Source organism: Camarhynchus parvulus, chromosome 1A (assembly GCF_901933205.1).
Source record: "Camarhynchus parvulus chromosome 1A, STF_HiC, whole genome shotgun sequence".
Classification (NCBI taxonomy): domain Eukaryota; kingdom Metazoa; phylum Chordata; class Aves; order Passeriformes; family Thraupidae; genus Camarhynchus; species Camarhynchus parvulus.
The window spans coordinates 32,420,191-32,443,337 of record NC_044586.1 but is presented as its reverse complement, the minus strand read 5'-3'; the positions used below and the strand labels follow the sequence as shown (position 1 = coordinate 32,443,337).

Sequence of the window (23,147 nt, the reverse complement as noted above, 5' to 3'; positions counted from 1 at the left end):
AATGAAAATTATTAAAAATGCTATCTTTACTACAGCCTGGTTATTCTGGACTGATGGATTGGTTGTTAGCACATTTATGTTCATAAATCTATATGCATATAATATGTGTGAAAGTTAACAATGGAAGATGCAGATTGAAAAATATGTGGGCCTGGCACTCTTTCCTCTACCAAGGCAGAATTTACTGTGCTATGTATTTGTTTTTCTGAACTAATTATAAAATCTCATGTGTGTTGTAATTTATGTCATGCTTGATGCAAACCTGGTTTCACTGTTGTGAGTTGGATGCAGTGTTCCAATGTTTTCCTGTTTCCAAGGGCAGCTCTAAAAAATTGCTATCTAAGCTGTGTTGCCCAGTTGGGCAGTAGGAAGTCCAAGCTTAAAATACAAAGGGTTTCCACTCTTAAATGACACTTTGTTGTAATTTACCATAATTTGACTGCTTTATGTGTGCACCTATTCATGGTTTGGGTGTAGATTCTGACAAAGAAGCTTCCTGGAAAGTGGATGATAAAGAGGTGATGATGAACTTGTCATTTGTTCTAAATGCAAACAACAATTTTCAAGGGAGCTAATTAAAATCTTTATCTGATCCCTAGTTGCAAGAGAGCTCTGCCTGGGTGTATGTGATAAGTTCATGCTGTTAGAGATTTCTAATTTGATTGGGGTTTTTTTCCTGATTTTATGAGTGCAGTTTTTTGTTTTTTTAAATGTTCATAAGTCTTTGCCAGAGGAAATGGCAATCTTCCTTTAAATGTTGCAGCTGGGAAACAATGCTTGGCAAGTGGATTTTGATTTTCTTTGTGTATGTGAGAAAAATGTCAACTCAACTCATCAAAGCTGTTTGTAGAGGAAAATTATTCTTTCCAATCTTATTGGCTAATGAACTTATTTTAAAGAGAGTTGAACCTGAGGTAATTTACAGGATTTTGATAAACTGTGAGCTTCTGTTTACCAGAGCTTTGTGAAGATTATTTTGACATCTTAAAAAGGACATGCTGAGTTTTCTAGATAGAGAGGAGCATACAGTACATCAGCTTGATGCTGGCAAAGAACATTAGACTCTTAATATGGCATTAGATGTTGTCAGCTGGTCTCATTAGTTGACTTTAATAATTGTTAATTGACAAGTCCATAGGTCTGGAAGACAGAACATCAAAAACTTGCCCTTTCTTGTCAACTTGTTAATCTTATGTCTTTAAGTTATTTTCACTTGTGGCATGAAAAAACCAAATTGTTCCTTCTGCGGAGAGTTCTTTATGAGATATTTTGTTTGATATCTTTCATAAATTAAAGGTTATGCTGATAGTTTAAGCTGGAAATTGTTCTTTAATTGCAAGTAAATGAATTGATCAGTGTGGAATTAGAGATCATGAATTTAGTGTGGTACGAGAGGTAAGAATGAGAGTTTGAGGGTAGGAGTTGGCACAGTATAAGGAAGTGTAATTTTTTTGCTCTGTAGTGAACTATTGATTCTTACTTTTAATTGCATGCTTCAGCATTCAGCATTCATGTGGAAGAAAAATGTTTACAGCAAAGCAAGATGTCTGTCACTGTCTGCTTTTGCTATAGTAAAAAAATTAATGATCAGTGAAGCAAAAGCAGAAAGAATGTTACTAAGTAACATCATACATAAGTGAAGTGGAAGCAGGAGTGTGATATTTACCCAGAATTTCAAATGGGAACCAATAAAGTAGGGTGCTAGTAAAAATAATCTTTTTGTTTTCCTGTCATTTAAATGCTGACCGAAGTGTGTGTTTGCCTATACATATTGTGTGCTGGTTTTGATTGGAAAGTAGAGAGATGGACCAGAATTTTCTTCACTAATTTTGTATAATTTTAAGAGATAAACAAAAATTTCAGTCCAAATTCTTCTGGAAAGAAATATCCCCAAGAGGAAGGTGAAAAAACATGCTACTGAGACAAGAGAGACCAGAAGACACATATAAGCTTGAATACTGACGTGTGAGACAGGCTCATTTTTTTGAAAGTTGACAACTTAAAGATGTTAGCCACATGTCACCAACGTAATTTTTTATAAATGTCTAGCTGTGTGGTACCATATGGATACCTAAAACAACACACAAGGAAAGAAAACAGTTGCAAGTTGCAGTTACCAGATCAGACAGTTCTAAGTCTGTGTGTTCACATGACTCTGTACTGTAGTCACTTTGTGTTCTGCTCTTGCTTTACCAGATAAAATGAAGCATAGTTCCTCCTAGGTTTTAGACCATCCTATTGAGTTCTTTGTTTACCCTTTTCTGCCTTACACTTGTCTGTGCCATGTAAGGAAAGAAAATTGATCTAACATTTATTAGTATTACTATTATTATTTTTAAAAATTTTTCTCCTTTACCATTCTGAATAATGGGAACCACTACTAATGAAATTATGATCATGGACATACCCAGTTTAAGCCGTACAAATTTGTTCAGTACAAGTGGTCTCAGAGTACTGAGGACCAGTGGGTGATGCGGATGTGTCATGCAGTGGTTTTGACTAATTCCTGGAATATGAAGGCATCCATTTCCTCTCCTTTGCTTAGGCAGAAGTGTAAACAAATTCAGAGTATCTCATTGAAATGGAAGAATGGTTCCAAAAATTCAGACCAGGGATTCTCTTAGTCCTGGATCTGCAGTGTAAAGCATCTATCTCCAATAAGCCATAGCAGATTTCCAGAGAAGAGTAGAGTGAGGGTACATAACACATCTCTAGAAAATTCCCAGCCTCCAACTGTTTTCAGCTCAAGGGATTTCCTAAACCTGGTGTGATATCACCAGCTCTCAATGAATCTCTTTTCTAAATTTGTGTTAAGTTTCTCCATTCAGCTTTTAAGGTTTTCTTGTACCCCCTAATATGTTTCTGGCAGTTTCATAGATTTTTTCACCTGTTGAGCAGAGAAAACCACTTTCTTCTGTTTGTTTTGCACTTCGCTCCTACCAGCTTCCTTTAAAGTTGCTGGTTGTCCTATATAAAATATTATGCCAAACCTAAAATGATACAAAGGTAGAGTTTGAGTCCTCTGTCTCTCAGAAGATAAAAAATGCCATCAGAAGTCCCTGAAAAAAAGGAAATACTATTACTGTCTTCTAGAACTAAAAGAAGTTTGTGGTTTTTTGAGTTTTCATCCTTTTTTATTTTCTTGCCTGAATAATGATGCTCCATGGAATTATTCAGTCTATGTTTCTAAATATTCTGAACTTTTAAAAAAGAGAGACCAGTGCACACAGTGGAAAGATACATTTTTTTAAATGAACTGAAGGGATTAAAGAATGTGTGACTTTTGTACCTGAACAGTTTGTGTTGGTAATATAAGTATTTTGCACTAATAAATTGTGTTGTGAGCGCTGAATATTAGGAGCATGTAGTAGTCAAATATGTAGTAGATGGGCTACAGCTGTAACATTATAATCAGCAGTGATACAGACTACTATACTTATTGACAGGAGCAGAAAATTCAATTAACTAGTTTTCTTCTGAACATTTGTTGACAAGATACCTTTATATTGCAATCTGAGGTTTGTGCTTCCTTTCAAAACATCACATAAAGTTTTCTAGTGAAAAAAAAAATCTCAGTCAGGAAATACACATCCAAAGGCATTTTATCCCAGTCATTTGTGGTAGAGATGGCAGCAGGATGACATTGTAAATTTGCTCAATTTTATACTTTTTCTCTCTGAATCTGCTTGTTCTTTATAACATAACTGCAGGCAAGCCCTTAAGTTTGCAGATGTAAATAGCCAGTGTCAGAATGTGTTTCATGCAGAGCAGAGCTATACCTTCACCTCAATACCACTCAAGGTGAGGCTGTCTGCTCACCCTCATTGTACTCCTGTTACAGAAATGAACAGTTCATCTTTTCTGTGGATTTGGTTTTTTCCCAGAAAGCAATGAGAGCAAACTGAATGTCTCTTCATGTTCCAGTATTTCTGGTAGCATCCTTTATAAGCTGGTCATTGACCTTTCTTCATAAGAAAGCCCTTTCCCATAATTTTTAATTTTTTTTAATACCTGCTGCCTCCTTGCTTTCTCTCTTACTGCATTTCCCCCTAGATGTTCATACTACTAAGGAGGTGTCTGAGACCCACGCTGTTGATGAAGAACTAATTCATTAAGAATATACTACTAGCTTAAGTATCTTTTTATGCAATTAAAAAAGAAAAAAGCGAGGCACAGCAAAACAACTCCTACTCCCAACCTCCATTTTGTTTGCGTTGTGTGTCTCCATAGACGACACATAAAGGTTTTCCACAGACAGTATTAGTATTCTGGCAAGCTCTCACTTGTGGTCTGTAGACCACCAGAGTGCTGACAGATGCACTGTTACACAGAAATGCAAAAATTATATTTGTGTTTCTGTATGTATCCTGCAAAACCCCAAAACATTCAGATCTCTCCCTGCTACTCTGTTCCAGCTCGCTCAAGCCATCTGCTTGGTTTTCCTGCTGCATTTGGTCTCATTAGTCATGTTCACATGTACTTCAGGCTGCTTAATTTCATTATGCAAAGTATTATGCACTGTTCATCCAATAAGTGAGAGAGTTCATCCATTCTGCTCCCTAAGAGACTTGTAAAAAGAAGTTTTAAATCTCTAAGAAAGCCTAAAAATTCTTGTTGAAACATGGTTCATGCTTCATTGTTACCTATATTAAAAAGTACTAAAACTTCCTCTATAGATTTATCTGTTTTTTCTTGAGTTCCAAATGTTAAGTCCTGTCTCCTTAGAAATATTTGCATCTAACTAGGATTTTCCAACACAGTTTTAAGATATCAGCACAAAACTGCATGTCATTTTCGAAAGTTTCCTTTTTGGCAGATTTAGGTCTTCTGCCTAGCAGCGAGATTGCCAATTCTGACAAAATGCGTTTGTGGTCATGCCTGTGAATATTCGCTAGAATTAGCAAAATCATAAGCCTTTTGAAAAGGAAAAGAATTCACAGAGGGAAGAGGGATCTGTTAACAAAATAAAGATGAAAAATATCCATTTGCAGTCATTACTAAGTGTGCTCTGGCTTCTCAGAACTCTGGAGGCTGACTGTGATAAACTCTTGCATCCCTATCATCCAAAGGACTTTTTGTTGCAAGATGAAAAAGATCTAAAAAGAGTTTTCTGTGATGGCTTTTGTTACCTCCCCTATGTGTTATCCCAGACAGAACTCTGCCAGGACCCCAGTGGGCAGAAGAGTACCAGAAATTGGGTCAGCCTTGAGCTGAGGAGGGAATGGCTGAGGCTTGATGGGCAGAGGCAGTGGATTAATAGTCAACCTGGATAATGAGAAAGGGCATAAAAATTGGACATGGAATGGGAAACTGGGACTGACTAAACAAAAAGAGTCAGAATTGGCAGGGAGCTCTAGAGAAGACAGATTTAATAAGGAATTGGATATCTGTACAGCAGATGTAGAGCTGCCAACATAACTGTCAGTAGTATCAGCCAGCAATCCTAGCTCAAGAGAACTGGGAATGCTTGAGAAATGAGCCAGGAAGGCAGGAAAATGGAATTCAGTGGGAGTTGTCTTGGATATATAGGACCATACAATATATGTTACATGCTTAAGGACAAAAAACCAAAAAGTATGTGGAGAGGAAATAAGGATCTATTATTTTGTGTTTAAAATTAGTGGATTTTTTTATCTTAAAGAAATTTCATCACAAAAATAATTCTTTTATTTTAAGGGTCAGTTCCATAAGGTATGTGAATTCTAGAGCATTCATGAATAGGAGAGGTAAACCTCTGAAATTCCTTGAAAAAACAACCTAGGCACTGCATAAGCATAGCTCCCCACAAAAAAAAATATGACTCAGAGACTTTCATAAAGCCTCAGAAATTGACTGAATTCAACTTTGAGTGCTTGACATTGCAGTGATGTTTTTTGTTAATGTTGTGGTTTGCATCTAATGAGTTTAATTTCACTTTGTTGTTTTGATAAATAAAGATATTCTATCCAGACAGCCACAAGCTACAAAATAATTGTTGACTGTGAAAGTCAGAACATTTTTAACCAGCTTTTCCTGATAGTTATTTCATTAAAACCCTAGGTCCTGGAGTAATTCAAAGGCTTTAGTCTTTTTTCCTTTTCTGATAGAAAAGACACATTATGTGGAGCTGTAAATTCTTTTACCCCCAGACTTTGGTGACTCTAAATTCAACGCAATGCACTTGCTGATATGGACTTTATTCCCTAAAAATTAGAAGGCAAATAATAGGTATATACATTTACAGGAAATTCCATCATTTTTACAGTATTGATTTCTTAGTAATTAACTAATGAAAAATTAAAGCTTCCTAAGTATTTTAGATTATTTTAATTATTTTTAATTTAATTAAATGTTTTTGTTGTTTATAAAAAAATCTTTATTTGTAATTTTATATTTTTAAATATTGTCAAGTCCGACAAAATTAAATACTGATAGTACTTCCTCCTAAGGAAAATATTCAGAAGTGCTTCAGATAAGATATGGGGGCTGGGGACAGGTTTTATGGGGTGTGATTCAGGTACTAGATAAGGATTCAAGGCATTTAAGACTGAGAAGGATCCTTGAACCAGACTTTTGTGACTTCCAGCATATTGTTTAATATTTGTGTACCTTAGCTTTCATCTGTAGAACACATTTATTGATATAGCTTTACTCCTGTTCTTTACTGTCTAAGGGATTTGATTTATAAAAATCTTAAAGATGTCTAACAGTCTTGTTCAAACAACTTCCAGCACAGTGAGCATTCAGTCTTAACTGGAGCTTCTAGTTATAGCTGTGGGGGAAAAGTCATATGAATTCCTTTAATTTACCAGAATATGAGATTTTATAGAAGGCAAATAGAAGAGCAGAGAAGGAAAAAAATATATAGTATAATCAGAATAGTTCTAGGAAAGAAATAGTTTTGAGTCTAAGATTCAATTGACTGATATCACTTTTGCCCCTTAATCCAAACTGTTCTGAAATTGTCTTTTTGTGTATAGAAGTTAAAAAGTGTTCAAGTGTAAATCCATGTCTTTCCAGTGTCATGTGAATTCACTGAGCATGCTAAGTTAAGGAATCTTTTGGGTTACAGCAGTAGAATGACATGGTGTGCACTTCACTTGGCTCAGTGATGAAATCTACAGAAATATATAATATTGGAGCACACCAAGAAAACAGTCCAAATCAATCCGTGATGACGAAATTTTGTTCATGTTATTTTCTTCTGTGTCTCTTAACAGTCTGATTAAATCTTACGATAATCAGCTACGGGCAATCAACTGAAAGCAGTGAGCAAACCAAGTCCATTTAAAAGAGTTTTTAAGCAGCAGTTGTTCATGGGCAAAGATGGAAAATACAGCACTACAGGTACTGGTAAATTGTTTACGTTGAATGTCTTTCTTTTAAAGGGAGAAAAGGAATAATTTTCTGAACTGTGAAGAAGAAGACCCTCCATTCAAGATTCCCTGGTGAACCCTGCATTGATGCCAATCATATAAGGTATTTTAAACCAACAAGATTCTGTTACCTTCTATAACCTATTAAATGCTTTAATCCATGGCACTTTACAAGAATTAAAATGGAGATAGTAAAGAAATTAAAGAAATCACTTTTTCTGATGCACATATTGTTAGATTAATGAACATGTAATTTTGTGGTAATACATGATATTTCATTCTGACATTAAAGATTAAAAAATCCAGTTGATTTGCATTTCTTGTTGAGATAGTAGTTGTATTCTTTGCCTTCTTTCACCATCAATTTATGTTTTATCAAATCCCTAGCTGTCATGGTTCATTATCCATAGATGATCTTGAGCAGCCTTGCATCACAAAAAAATATGCTGTGGCATCTGCCATTGTGCACCACTAAACAGATCGCTTCTGAGTAGGGTTTTTCTTTGATTAGTACATTCAGCAGTGTGTGTCCTTATATTTTTGCCTGTATCTTATGCAATGTAGCTGCTTAGAGAAAGGTACTGTGATTTTCCAGGTTGCAGATAGAATGTCTGCTGTGCCTTTTTAGCTGATGAGTTCCATTTGAGTTAATGCTTGTACACCTCAATCTCCACCAGGCAGTCCCATTGCTTCTGTAGTCATTTCATAAAATTCAGTATCAGTGATGTAGACAGAATAGTGAAATTAGGAGGTGTGATTATAGTATTAGGCTTGTATTCTAGACCTTTTTCTGATTTTAGGAGCCAAAAATTAAATTCATGTCATAATTGTATTAACAGTGTAATAACATCCAGATATAAATATATTTAATATAGAAGTCTTTATTTCCTGCAGGGTACTTACATTGGTAAAGAGACTCTTCCTTTTTAAAAGACAGGAGTTAGACTTAATGATCGTGATGGGTCCCTTGCAATTCAGCATATTCTATGATTCTATCAAAAATATTTAATCTTCTAATTCCCCTGAATCTGTTCCGGTTCCACCAAAACTTGAAAATAAATTTTGATTGAAGTAGTAGTGTGTTCATCGCAGTGATGAAATTAATTTCCATCTCTGTTCACTATCTTGCATATCTCAGTTACAGGCAGTTTCTTCTGAGAATATGAAATATTATCTTATGAATGTGTCTGGGAGTAAGTCACCAATGTTATAACTCAGACTAATTTAAATGAAAGCAAATGTTTTGGGATTTGAAAGTTGAACATCCATTTGAACAATAGCTTCAAGGACCTGCATGCACATTTGACTGTCTTGTGCCCTGAAGAGTATTGCTACTAAAGAGATGATCCACATGGACCCGTGAGTTACAATGAGGTTCTCAGGAATGTGAAATAGAATAAAGTTGTCTGTAAGGTAAATATGAAGTGGGAAAGCAAATGAAAGCAAAAGTGGAATATCAATGAATCTAGGAGAATTTTTTAAAAAATCTATACTGGTAACCTAAGATTGCAGCAAAACCTGAGGACCTGATGCACAAATCTGAACTAGAAATGCTTCTTAATTTGTCACCTGAGTCAGAGAATTTGTTTGGTAGGTCCCCTAGCATGCTGATGTCTCTATAATATATTACAAAATGGGTTAAAGGGGTTGCTGTAATAAGCAGAGTTAGTAGGAAATGCCTTCTGAGACTTTTTGAGTGTTAGGAAGTGATTAGTAAAATACAAAAAAAATTGAAATTTTTAAGTGTTACAAGGAGTCTTCCTACTTAAAAACACTGTTATACTGGCAAAAATATTCCTTTTAAGTGTTTTAGATGCAATTTCTCTTTAATACTACTTTTCATTTAGAAATATTTATGGTGTGTAGATTTTGGTATTTTTTGCTTTGGAAGTATTTATTGCTTGATAGTAACAGGGATGAAAGCAGTTCTCCTCTCACAGGAACTATTACTTCCAGTGTAGTTGCTTTAAACATTCTAAAAAGGCAGAATGGTGCTCAGGCCACCTAAGGGAATATCCACAGAGCACAAAGACTGTAAATAGTACAGATCCAGAATCAGGAGGCCCCAGACCAACCAGTCTCAATGGTCTGACCCATTTAAATTCAAGATACCATGCTAGTTGATAGCAAAACTCTCATGAGTTCTTTCCCATTTTCCTGCCCTGGAAGTGTTTATTTTCTAGCCCATTTGTGAAGAACAAGGAGCCCTGGAATCCTGGGACTGTGCAAGAAATAAGGACTAAGGTATTGTTTGCAATGAACACTAAAATTATAGGCAAGCAAAGGTTGATAGACTGTAAACCTCTTTCTAAAAATAAAAGCATTTTAAAAATTTCCTATTACTATATTATTACCTCCTTTTTTCTGAACTAACTCTTCATTTAATTTCTCTTTTGAGACTCAACTTTTCACTGGTAAATTCAAGTCCCTATGCTGTAGATGGATACATCTTGCCTCCTTTAATCATTGCCATTTTAAAGGTAAACCATTAAGCAACAGTGAAAATGGAGTGTTACATAGATCTATGGTGTGTGCATCCATGAAAAATAGGGAGAACAAATAATGCAAGAATTACTTTAATCAATGTGTTGAAATTAAGCTCTTTATAACCTCCTTAGCTGAAAGTAAATTCAACTATTTTATACTGACAACATAAGCTGCAATGAGATTTATGGGCTTGGATGATTCAGATTGAATCAGATGCAACGAAGACTTCTTTGGGGAAAACAAAATTTCACAAACTAATACAGTCAAGTTCAGATCTTACTTTTCCTGAAAGAAAGAGAATAAAGCTGCTGATGCAGAAAAGGGCCTCTTTCTTCCCACAGTGCTGCACTTACTGTGTTACAGTCTAAACCAGCAGCAATTATACATAAGCTGTTAAACAACATGAGAACAATCAAACAGTTGGCTCACTGAGCCAGAGGTGGGACTGGGAGCCCTTGCTGTTTATCCCAGTCAATCTCAGCATCAGTGATGGTCAGAAACCAGACACTCATTCTCCTGCATATGTTTGTGTGGTGTGGGGAATGTGCCTTTTCTTTCCTTTTTGGCAGGCAACAAAAAAGAAACTAAAACTATGTGAGAAAATAATAGTTTTATGGGGAAAGTATGCACCTACAAGTGCACACCATATCTGGGAAGAGAATTGTGGCTTTTAAACTGGTTGGATAAAAGCTCCATTAGATTGCTATAGGATGAAGCCAAGAAGCTGGGAAAATTCAGAACTGTTTTGAATTGACAGGGCAGTTAGAGTTAATTACTTGGACACAAAGGAATACGAAATAAATTTGCTGACAACATTAAATTGGGAGGAATTGTCAACTCCCTTGAGGGCAGAGAGGCCCTACAGAGAGACCTTAACCAATCACCAACCATATGAAGTTTAACAAGCGCAAGTGCTGGCTTCTGGGATGGGGCAACCCTGGGTGTAAGGACAGACTGGGGAATGAGATGGTAGAGAGCAGTGCCATGGAAAGGGACCTGAGGGATCCTGGTTGAGGGCAAGTTGCAGACAAGCCAGCAGTGCCCTGGCAGCCAGGAGGGCCAACCCTGCCCTGGGGTGCATCAGGCCCAGCATCACAGTCGGGCAAGCGAGGGGATTGTCCTGCTCTGCTCTGCTCTGGGGCAGCCTCACCTCAAGTGTTGGGGGCAGTTCTGGGTGCCACAATATGGAAAATACATGAAGCTATTAGAGAGCATCCACAGGAGGGCAGCAAGGATGGAAAAGGGTCCAGAGGAGAAGCCATATGAGGTCACCTGGTTTGTTCAGCCTGGAGTAGAGGAGACTGAGGGGAGACCTCAGTGTGGTTTTCAATATCCTCATGAGGGAAAGAGGGGCAGCAGGTACCCATCTCTTGACTCTCATGACCAGTGACAGGACCCAAACAAATGCCTGAAGCTGTGTCAGGGGAGGTTTAAGTTGGATATCTGGAAAAAGCTTTTCAACCAGAAGGTGGTTGGGCACTGGGACAGGCTCCCCAGGGGAAGTGGTCACACCACCAAGCCTGACAGAGTTCAAGAAGCATTTGGACAATGCTTTTTAGGCACATAGTGGGATTCTTGGGGCCAGGAGTCGGACCCTTCCAACTTGAGTTGGATCCCTTCTAACTCAGCATATTCTGTGTTTCTGTGAGTGAATTATTTTAAGATTTCAGGTGGAAGAGGAAGACCCCAGGTGTAGGGCAGAATGAATGGCTAAGTGGGTAGGGTATTCTTTCATGGACTGAATTATGTTGCAGGTAACTACTGCAGAGGTCATGCCCATTTGTTAAATGATTGACCTTGTCATTTGTCACAGAGAGGATACCAAATTAGTAGACCATAAATTTAGATTGGTTCAGAAAGTCCTCTGGTCCTGTCACAGGTTTGGTCAAGCAATGTTGAAAAAATTTTGTGACAAATTGCCTCAAAAAAACCCAGCAGGATATTTCTTACTATCTTTACATCTGAATAAATCAGGATGGACATTTTAAGAAACCCCAGTGTGAAGCTGGGGAAATGGCTGTGATCCAAGTCTCATAAGCATAGTCATTCTCTGAGGTACATTGAAACCATGAGCCTGAAGCCCTCCAAGGGTATAGTTTCATGATAGTGTGTTCGCTGGAAGTGGTGATCTTTTGCTCCCTTTTTGTTCCAGCACTAAAAATGAACAGTAGTTTTCAGCCAGATAAGCCTTATTGCTGCCTCAAAAGAAAATAGTGCAGTGATGTGCATGTGAAAAGTAGGGCAGGATCTCTTCTCTTTTGGCAGTAGCAAAGCCTTAAATCAGTTTAAGCAGCTTTTGAAACCGCTCCAGAACTTTGAGCCTTCACAGAAGGTGGCTGTGGGCATCAGGTGGTGGAACAGCATATACTTTCTGTGTAGCAAGTGTTGCTCACCTCACTGTCAGCAAGTGTGCTTAGCATTGTAATAAGTAATGAACTTTGGTCACTTTTGTATAATTGGTCTACCTGAATTTGTAAAATTCAGTTCCCAGATTTGATTCCCAAGAGCAGTGGGCTGACCTCAGCTGGCTGCCAGGCTCCCGCCCAGCCCCTCTGTCGCTCCAGGTGTCTCAAGATGAGGGCAGGGACATCACTTGCCTTAACAGACAAAACAGGCTCATCTTGAGGGATATTAACTTAATTTATTGCTGATTAAAATAGATTGGTATGGTGAGAAACGAGGATGAAACCTAAAACACCTTCTCCCCTTGTTCTTCTCAAATGCACTCCTCCATTCTCAACCCTTTTGCTTGCCCCCACTGAGCAGCACAGATTGATGGAAAGTGAGGTTTGTGACCAGTTTATAACAGCTGATCCCTGTCACTCACTCCTCATCCTCTTCCCCTTGTCCAACACAGGGACCTCCAGAGGCTGCAGGGGAACTTCCGTGATCATGGTCCCCACTGTGGGCTGCAGGGGAGTCTCTGCTCCAGCCTCTGGGGCTCCTCCTCTCTCTCCTCCTCCTCTCACCTTGGTGTGCACAGGGCTGTTTCTCACACTTTCCCCTCTCATTTCTCACTGCTGGTGGTTTTGCACTATCATAAGTGGTTGAGCACCATCTTAAATACATTTCCCAGAGGTGTTCCCAGGGGGTTTTGTCCTCACCTGGGCTCAGCTGTGCCCTGTGGTGGGTGCAGTGGGGGCATCTGGAACCTGCTGTGACCAGCCCTGGGCAGACCCTGCCTCTCCTCCCAGTGCCCTTCAGCCTCTACTGCAAGCACCAGGACAGAGGTGCCCCAGACACCAGTGTCTCTCAAACAGTTTGAGCAGCCAGAGAAAGTAAAGGCCATTTTCTCAGGATAGTCTGGAAGATTTGAGGGTCTTTTTTCTAACCTCATCTCACAGCAAGTGAGCAGGTTTTGCATGTAACCCTTTCTATGTGGCATTAAAAAGAAAAAATATTAAAATTAAATTCCTTCCCTTAAAATATTTAAAAATACTTGCCTTCTGTATCACTGTGAATCCAATTTTATTATGTCCTGCATGTGCAAAATGTGCCAGAGAACAGACCCAGCCCATGCTGGGATAGCAACTGGAGTCATGCAGACCTGCTATGTCCCTTCTTGTGCCTGCCTCTGCTTTTGGGGCTTCCTGTTCTTTGCACCCTTGGTTAGGGCACTGTCCTGAGGTAAATACATCCTCTGCTGTCCTCCCACTATTTCTTTGGTAAACTGGGTGAATACAAATTCCTACTTTATTATCTATGACTCTGTCTGTTGGTGTCAGAATGGTGGTGGCCCAACCAGAGCGGTGCTTTGTCCTTTGCTGTATGACAAACTGCTTGGAGCTGTTGGCACAAACAGCTGGTTTGTTTTGTTCTCACATTAAAAGAAGATGTGATATGAAACCTTGTATATTTTAAAACTGCAAATTCTTATCTGTGTCTGACAGATCTCATCACTGTGAGAGGTCCAAAATTTGTAATTCTCTATAAAATTTAATTATCTGGCACTTTCCAACAACAGCTTGTCTACCACTGACATGTAGAATTTCATTTTGTTCAAACATCTTTTGTGTGTGTCTTCTTGATATTGATAACAGAGACTTGTACTAATGCTTATCTCTTTTTGATTCTGAAAATGTAATAAAGAAGAAAAATACAAAGTAATAGCTACATACATTAGTTAGGCAGACATCCATCAAATTTTTGTATCAGACTTAGCTTTGCAGATATCTCAAGAAACAGAGACTATGAAAGCAGCTGTAGGGTGGCAAACATGCCCACAAAACCAAATAAATCATTGCCAATACAGAAAATGAACCAAGACAGACTTTTCTTGTTCATTGATGAGTTTCTTTCTTCTCTTTTCCAGTTAGTTTTCTGAACAAATTGTTACATACTAATTAGCATTAGTACTAGCAATAATTAACCATAATTGGTCTCTTCGTAGCTACCATAACTGAACTCTTCCACATATCTGAATCTTGGGTCCATTCCCCAAATTCTGAGGGATGTGAGTAAGGTAGGAAGTCACTGAAAAGTGGGAAAGTAGTCTTAATAACATGTTGTATACAGATAAGAATAGTCATTTAGAAAAAGCATGGAATCACAAACACATACAACATCATCTCATCAGTAAAAGAAATCCATCATTAAAGAACTAGAAATATAAATACATGCAACTGTAGGCATAACTCTTGCTTTGTAGTTTCCAGTTTAAATGACTGAAAATAGTGGATATTTATATGTAAACATATTTATATACATGACTTTGCCTTTTACTTGTGGATAATATGGACAGATGTACATATTGGCAGTATTTGGGACATATTATAGAAAAACAGGAAAATGTGGTGGTATTATTCAGTATATGCAGAGGTCTATTTGTACAGTGTTTGTTTGCAAGACACTATTTTTTTGGCATATATTTCTTGATTGTAAATTGCTGTATTTGCACAATGATCCTGTAATGACGCTTTGACTTTGTAACCCTTGTTCTGAGCAGCCAGATTCATTGCTAACTGAAGACTGAATGCAGAAGCCAGTATGTTTCCCTGGCAGGGTATCTGATTTGATGAGAAGTACAGTGGCAGTCTGCTTTATATTGTGGGAAAATTAAAAGTATTTTTAGCTTTCTGATAGGCTGTAAATAAGCTTTGATAGCAGTAAACAAGTTTCAGCTATGCTGTGTGACAGAGAACTGTGTGCATGGTGTGGCCTGCTTCTCAGAAGAAGCACAGATAGAAGCCAAGATTTCTGAACTCATCACATAATTCTTTAAAAGCTTGTATTAAAGAAAAAGCAAGGTGGGAACAGCTGTGTGAAAACCATACCCCTGATGATCAAAACACAGGTGAGGAAGATATGTGCTGACTGATGAGGGATTTTATATTATCCCTAGGCAGATAAACCCAAATTGAGTAGCTAAGGCTGTCGTATTTCAGTTCCCAGACCAGATCCTGCTGGTGTGGTGGCTTTCAAGTCAGCTATTATGGATTGTCAACATGGAACCTCCTGAGCAAAGCGCGTGAGGCTGTGCAGCTAGAACTAAAATAAAAGCTGTAAAACAAACAGCTATCACTCTTCACATACCCTGTACCAGGTCCAAGAGAGAACACATCGTGCACACTGCCCAGTGCTTCTTTCATGTATGCATGCATGAGGATGGATAGGTGGATCAGTTATGGAGAGTGTAAACACAGCCAGCAGGTGGGACAATCAAGGACATCTGGTATATTGGCTTTTGTAAGTAAGATTTAAAGTCTATTGGAATAGTACAAAAAAAGTTAAGAGGGAGCAGGTGGAGATAGGAGAGAAAGCTTCCATCCTGTCACACTCTTAACTCCCTCTCTGTGTTAGGAACAAATGGCTGCAGTGAAATAGGATCTGCTTCCTTTTTGTAATCCTGAATGCCATTAAAAAAATATTATTATGGAGAAATTACGCACATCAAGGTAGAGAATGCAGCTCTACTTTTCAGGGACAGAGGAAGAAACAGAAGGAAGCACTTGGGCATTCTTAGAATATGTGATTAATTTTGGCAGGGTAGAGGCAAGGTAGCTTTAGTGAATTTTGTGAAAGACAGCTGTTGCTTTTTTGTGTGACATCGGAAGTCTAACCTGTATCCGTTAGAATTTCTTTGTACTGCAGCAAATAACAGTTAAATAAGACTGGCAAATTGTTTCAGCACAAACTAGTTGTATGTGAAAGGTGTTGGCTGCAAAATTTCATTCCACTGCTGCAGAACTGTACATAATGCATATACAAGGGTAGGCTGGACATACTTGTAAGCTCAAACTAATTTTGTAGATAAGTGGTTTGCAGCACAGTAATGTACAGATTTAAAAAATCTTTTCAGTCTCTCTACTGCTGTGTGTCAGGTGCTTCTTTTTTCACTAGCAGCCAAATAGTTATTTCTAGATTAAAATATTCCCTGGATGTGCTGCTGAAAGATGGATAGTTTCAGACCATACTATAGCAAACAGTGTTTTAACATGCCCATTTTACCATTGTTTGTAAATGGCATGAAAGCAACCAGCCTTGCAAGTCGCTGTCCTATGTCTTTATGTGGAGAATGTTACATAATAAATGTGAGAAACATTCATGCTGTAGGTCTATAATACAGCCTTGTGCTTATGACTGCTCAAGTGTGTTCTTGAGCAGCACATATATAATGCCAACCCATCAGTTATTCAGTCAATTTGGTGTCTGGGAGTCAGCTGCTTCAGATACATTGTTTTTAAATAGGATGGACATGAAAAATGTCATTTTGAGTTGGGTAGTTGTTACATTAACTTTCTCATCCTGCTCTATTGCATGTTTGTATAAGACTTCTCTCACTATTGTGTATGTGCAATTTAGCAATGTCCAATTTTACACCATTTGCAAACCTCTTTTCATGCTGTTTTGTCAGCAATGATGTAGGGTATGCTATTAATCCAGCTTTTGTAAAAAAATACTTTTTTTAGATCAGAAGTTGGCAGTGGCATGGTAGCAGCGGTACCATGAATAAACTGGTTTCAATAAATTGTAAGCCAGTTTGAACACTTTGTCCATGGAAAGTTTGAACAAGTAAAATGTTTGAGCCTAGAGGTGTGCATGCGTTAGCCACATTCTGCTGCTCAGAGGATCACCTCCTCCCAGCTGGGTTGTGGTAGCAGAACTCAGCCACCCTTCCTGGCCTTTCATACCACATTTTGAGAGGTACAGGTATCTGGTGGGGGATCTTCTACATAACCTGTCTCTAAGGGTATTCTTTTGAATGATAAATTACCTGATGGTGTATTTTTTAGATTGCAAACTCTTTATGGGGGAAGGATGTTTTACTTTTTTGTGAGCAATTTCCAGTGAAGTACAGGAGTTCCTTTCTCTTTTTGAATACAGGTCAGCAGTGGTTGGTTGTGTTTCCCATAAGCACCACAGTCAGCCCTTCTGATCTGTCTTGGGGTTTACAGAGAAAAATACATGTCTGCAATTTTGTAGCACAAAAGCATCCAAAATAAGTTTTCTTCATCAAATTCAGGTGTTGTATACATACGTCATTAAAGGATGACACCTTGAAATAAAGATTGTATCCCACCTGAGAATTGTTGAGATAACTTTGCATGTTTGGTTATGTTGATTTTAGTGGAACAATTTGTGAGTTAATATGCTAGCCAAACACACTAGTCACTGTCAGCAACTAGTGGACTCAGTGCTTGGCCAGGACTGGAGATAAATCTGAATCTAGTTAAAATTACAACATGATGTTCATTAGCTTCAGCAAGGGTAATTTCTGAGACAAAGTGTTGCTATCACCCAACATGTTAAATAAACAGTTGGACTAAGCAGATGGTGGGCAGAGATCAATGACTTTCCATTAAACTATAGGTAATTTCTCAGTAGGATATTACTTACATTCCCAAAAAGGATCATGCACCAAATTCCTGATACTGGTTTATAATTGTAAGAAATCTCCCAGTCAAGTGTTCGTGCTCTAGAAAGATGAAGAGGCACAAAACCTTACAGACATTTTGATCTTATGTATTCTGGAATACCTCAACTCTTCACTCTGCTGGATATGGATAGGAATCAGCTTTGCACTGAATTTTGCCACTAACTTATTTGTATGATGAAGGTTCATTTTCTCAGTATTACAGCAAAACTCTACTGTTGCAAAATAGCGCCCTTACATATAGTATTAAGTGTGTAGAAGATTGACTGCTTCATATATTTATGTCTGCTTACATGGGATTTTGTGGGAATAAGGTACAATGGATGTTAATATAATAATAAGATGTTAAGGATGTAGATATGGAGACATTACTTGGTCCTTTTGATTACTTGTTGTATAAAATCTTTATATAACTTGAGAAAAGATCCATCATCTTTACTTTTCATTTAGCCATATCATGTCTTATTTTCAAATTAAAAGCAGACACATCAAAGTTGAAAGTTGTTTACTCAACCTTTTCAGTTTAGTTGTTTCATTATTTCCATGCTGGTTTGTTTTTTGTTTTTGTTTTTTTATTATGTACCTTAATCATAATTTAGCAGTTCCTGGTGGTACTTCTGCTAATCTGTGATGTAACAGTGGGTTGCAGTGAGATGACTCGATGAGGGATGGGTTTCTGACTTGATCCTCCTGATAAATGGTATCTTGCCTGAGTACATTATGTTCATTTGACTTAGCCTGTTTTTGATTTTCCGCAATACATTGGTTTTAAGAACTCTTTGACATTTCAGGAGCTTGTTGATTGGCACATCAGTTGTATCCTTGAGGATAGGAAAAACTATCTGAAGAGCAGGATGGAAGGCTGGAGGTGGTTATACTTTCTGCCCTTCAGTTTTTCTATCTAGCCATCACAGGAGTGTGGAACTGGATAAGACTTTCTGAATTTTTAAACACAAATGGCTGTTTATGTCTGTGAACGTTCCTGTCTTGATTTGATAATATCTTTTCCTACCCAACACAGTAATTTATAGAAAAACAGCCAAAAGTGTTTGACATAATGAGATATGAATGAGGGGTAAGAAAAAGTAGATTATTATAATAGATGAATAATAGATCATTATTCTTACCTGAGGCTTTTTATATCTCTATGTATTATAGACGTAGATGGATCTAGACAGTGCCTCTGCATGTTGGCACTTTCTGACAACCAATTTCTAGTCTGCTTTACTTGTAAATACTAATGAAAAATACGTAATTGTGAATTGCTGTAAGAATGTATTTTAATATTAAAAAGGGATAAAAACTAACCTTAAGACGACAATTTAATTTTTTCTCTCATTAAGTGAAACTTACCTTATAAAAATTTTTCTTTTTATGTTTTGGTTTCTTGTTTTGCTTTTTTTTAACCAAAGTATGATTGGCTTGGGTTGTGTGGGGGTTTTTTGTTGGTTTTTGTTTGTTTGTTTGTTGGGGTTTTTTTTTTTTTTTTTGTTGGTTGGTTGGTTGGTTGGTTTGGTTTTTTGTTTTTTTGTTTGTTTTTTTTTTGAGGGGAGAGACTTGTATTCTTTTTTTCTCTGTAGAGACAAAACTGTTGTCTTTTTTTGGCAAAGCCTTACTCAGCCTTCCTTATCTCTTGTGTGTTTTTGCAGTACCAAATACACCCATGAAACAAGCAGATGCAAAAACATCCATGAATTACTTCAGGCTGGTGTTAAAAGGTTGCTTATGTTGGAGTATCATTAACTTACAAATTAAATTTCATGTTCAGGTTGCCTGTAGACTGGGCTCCAATTGCATCAGCCTTCCAGATACCATGTACTTATACTCACAGTGTATACACTTTAAACCAGTCTCTGGATTAGGGTTTTGTAGCCAAACATCTTATAAGTCTATGTGTAATGCTTTTATTAGAAAATTACTTGATTTGTTTCATTACTATATGATGTTGAGATGGAAAAATTAATTTAGCTAATCTGAATTAGTGTCTCTGATTTCCTGAAACGTGATTCTTTTAAAAAAATGTATTAATATGGTTATGCTGGGACTAATAAAGATGTTTGGGAGCAGCTTGAAAAAAGTTATAAATGAACACAGAAACAGAAATTATGATTTTGGTAAGACTGTTCAATGTATAATGAAGAAAAATGTTCTGAGGAGTAAATCAGGAGAGACAAGAAGTGAGCAAGAGTTGAGGAGAAGGCAAGAAGATTATGATTACCAAGAAAGAAGGAAGTTAGGACTGGATAGAATTTTTCACTTTGAAGGGATAAAGTTCTGTATGTTTGATTTTGTGAAGAAGGGAGAATTTAAGTGAAGGGCAAGAGTTTAAACATATCCTGAGCTACTGCAGATTTTTTTTCTATTAATAAAGCTAAGCACTGAAGAATAGATATAGGTAAGGATTTAGAGAAGTCAAAGTTTTTCTGGGCTAGCTATACTAAGTTTGAGCTACTGTCAGGCCACTTAGAGTAATGAAATTGGAAAGGAAGTTAAACATGCATAAAAGGGAGCTGGCTGCTTGTGTAAAAGAGATGAGCCATTGACTCACAAATTACGGCTGAATCCATGCATAATGTTCAGCAGAGAAAATATTAAAAGTTAGGAGAGTCTGGTATGATAGGGAAAAGAAACTCTAAGACAAAAACTGGATGAGTGAAAATTAAACTGCAGGCCCACAGAATCTGAAATAGATAGAAAGAAAAGGAATAATGTGGAAGGCTGTGGAGGTGTTAGGATGGCAAGATTTAAGACTTTGATAAGAATTGATCTGTGTAGTAGAAAACACAGGTAAGGAAAGAAGAGAACATGTATCTTATAAGGATTCTGTAAAATTCTGTTTAAAAATACTTCTGAAAGATAAGGGATGAAGATGGTACTGTGCTATGAACAGTAAGATGGCAAATGGAGCTGAAGATCCTTTAGTTTAGATTGCATGTGGACCAGAAATCTCAGTGTGGCAGAGTCACAGGTTATTGATGAACTGAATGAAATAAAAGGAATGGATGGAGACAGATAGTGTAAGTATGGTAGTGTGATTATCAAGAAGTAGTAGAGCAAGAGGAAGATGCCTCAGTAAATACAAAAAGAAATTAAAGAGAAGGCAAAGGAGAGAAGAAGTAGGCCTATTGATTTTCTTTCAGTTAAAAGCCTGAGTTACCAAACATGTTGCAAGTAGGCATGGGGCGGTAAAACCAGATCCATCGAGGTGGCTTTGGACAGATGCAGACACTTAACAGCTGCCAAATAGTGGCACAGAGGATTTAAGCAGCTGTGAATCCCCTTAACAGTCTTTTCACTGCCTTCGTGTGTTCCATTCCTTCTTCAATGCAACACAGAGAAGTATCATCTTTTTTTCCTCCGGTATATTACTTCCTTGTCCATCTTCCTATTTTAATTCTGCTGCATTTATAATCTGTGCAGTACTATTTCAGGTTCACTGGTACCTCCTATGATCATTTTATTCTTCTTTCAAATACTGAACAGATTCAGAAGTCTTGAAGCCTTTCATCAAAAAGTAACCTTTTAATCTCCAGATAAGCTTTCCAGGTCTCCCTACTAAAGAATTTAAATATCCTTGACTCTAGTGTCCTGAACTGCTAGTGACATTTTGAGACTGGTATCTAAGATGTAGCTTGCATTTTGGAGTTGTTTAGTCTTTTTTTTAGAAACACAAAGTCAACCATCTTATTTTTAAATTTAGTTACCAGATTTCTGTTTTCTTTGCTCCAGAAGCAGTTATCTGACTATCTCAAGTACCAAAACACACTGCATGTCAAAGTTATCCATTTCTACAAATGGATAAAACATTCTAACAGGTGACTGGAAAAAACTAGCTAAAATTAACTAAAACCACCTAACTAGATTGTGTTAACAACATGAGATTAAACATCATGATGTTACTGAAAAATTTAACACCTGGATTCATTACAACTGCTAAATGAATATGCCTTTTGAAGAAGTTTGTCTTCAGAGAAAGAAATGTTTTGAGCATGAAGAAAAGTGGTATGTGTGTCAAATGTTGAACAGTTCAGTATGTCAAAAGACATTTTCTTGTAACAGGCATATGTAATTTTTGAAAAGATACTGGCCCATAACCTACAGAAATTTTGGTTGTGAGTTCATTACAGCTTTGGTTGTGATTTCTGCTTAATGAATGCTGCTATACATATCTCTTTTGCCATTATTTCAACTTGCAGAATAAGCAAGTTTCATCCATTAAATTTGATCTTTTCTTGAGTCTTGTGTATTAGAAGTTGGCCTTTGTCACATTTTTACCCATTAGGAAGATAAATGGCTAAATCATTTTTATCTGGTTTGCATTAGAGGAAGCTGAAGCTCAGAGACTAAGCCTTTGAAATCATACATACAGGTATTGCAAAGATTAAAACCCGGAGGAGTTACATATAGCCTCTGACACAAAGATTTTTTAATGGAACCATTATTTTTCTTGATATATAAATAATCCCTGTGTTTATTCACCTTAGACCATAGTCCCTATTCAAATAGCACATGAATCTGTGCAGATCACCAATGCTGCTGTTTGCTGTGCCACTTGAAACATGAAACACAGTTCTGTGTTAGCCTTGGTTTACTTTCATGAAGTGTAAACACTTCCTGTCTTAAATTTCAGGCTGCTATCTTCTCAACATTTTCCTATGGCAGTATTTTCTTTATATTATTCTGATTTACAGACTGTATTCACAAATTTTATTTAATCTATTTTAGACAAGTTTTTATGTAATAATATGAATGATAAAAATGTTCCATTGCATTAGAGCGTTTTAAACCCAAGGCTATGCTAAGGAAGGGGTTTTATTGGCTAGTAGTGATGAGGTTCATGGGAAACTAATTTGAACAGGAGGAATAGCAGCAATTTTAATATCTTATTTTCCCATTTATTAATACTTAGGATATTTTCTTTAAAACACATAAGTAAAATCAGGAAGTGTGAACTTCTTTCTTCCAACATACTAGCTACTCTTCAAGAGTTCTTGTTACTGCACAAGTTGACTGACAACAATGTCAAACACATAGTGCATATCATCAAGCACCTCTGTGCAAGCTCTGTGCTAATACCTGTGCTGGTAACCTGTACATTACTGATACTGAGGTAAACTTTTACCTGGGATTGAAATTGTGGTAGCAGGCTTTGGGTTTTAGATTTGTTTGTCTTGTGTTTTTCCACAAAACATCCATTTGACCTTTAAACAGCATTGCCCATAGTTAAACAGATGTAATCTTCAGCTATTTCTTGTGGTGTCTATAATCATAATGCTGTGCAAAATGGCAATTCCATTTACTGTAATTTGTGATAGATTAGGCTTAATTTTAAAGTAAAGTACATTTTTCAAAATCAGAATCACTTCAAATGTTAGCCAACAATAGCAGTGACAAGCTCGTGGGCCTATGACTACTCATACATTATTCGTAAA

The 23,147-nt window shown here is 37.2% G+C and overlaps 1 protein-coding gene across 2 annotated transcripts in view; it reads left to right on the top strand.

Annotated features, from left to right (window-relative positions):
* SYT1 (synaptotagmin 1) overlaps nucleotides 1–23,147 on the top strand; it is a 333,835-nt gene that overhangs the window by 70,950 nt on the left and 239,738 nt on the right. For both annotated transcript variants that reach the window (XM_030960947.1, XM_030960948.1), the window contains exon 2: nucleotides 7,368–7,458. The gene's annotated coding sequence lies outside the window, so the exon portion shown is untranslated. The remainder of the gene's footprint in view (nucleotides 1–7,367; nucleotides 7,459–23,147) is intronic.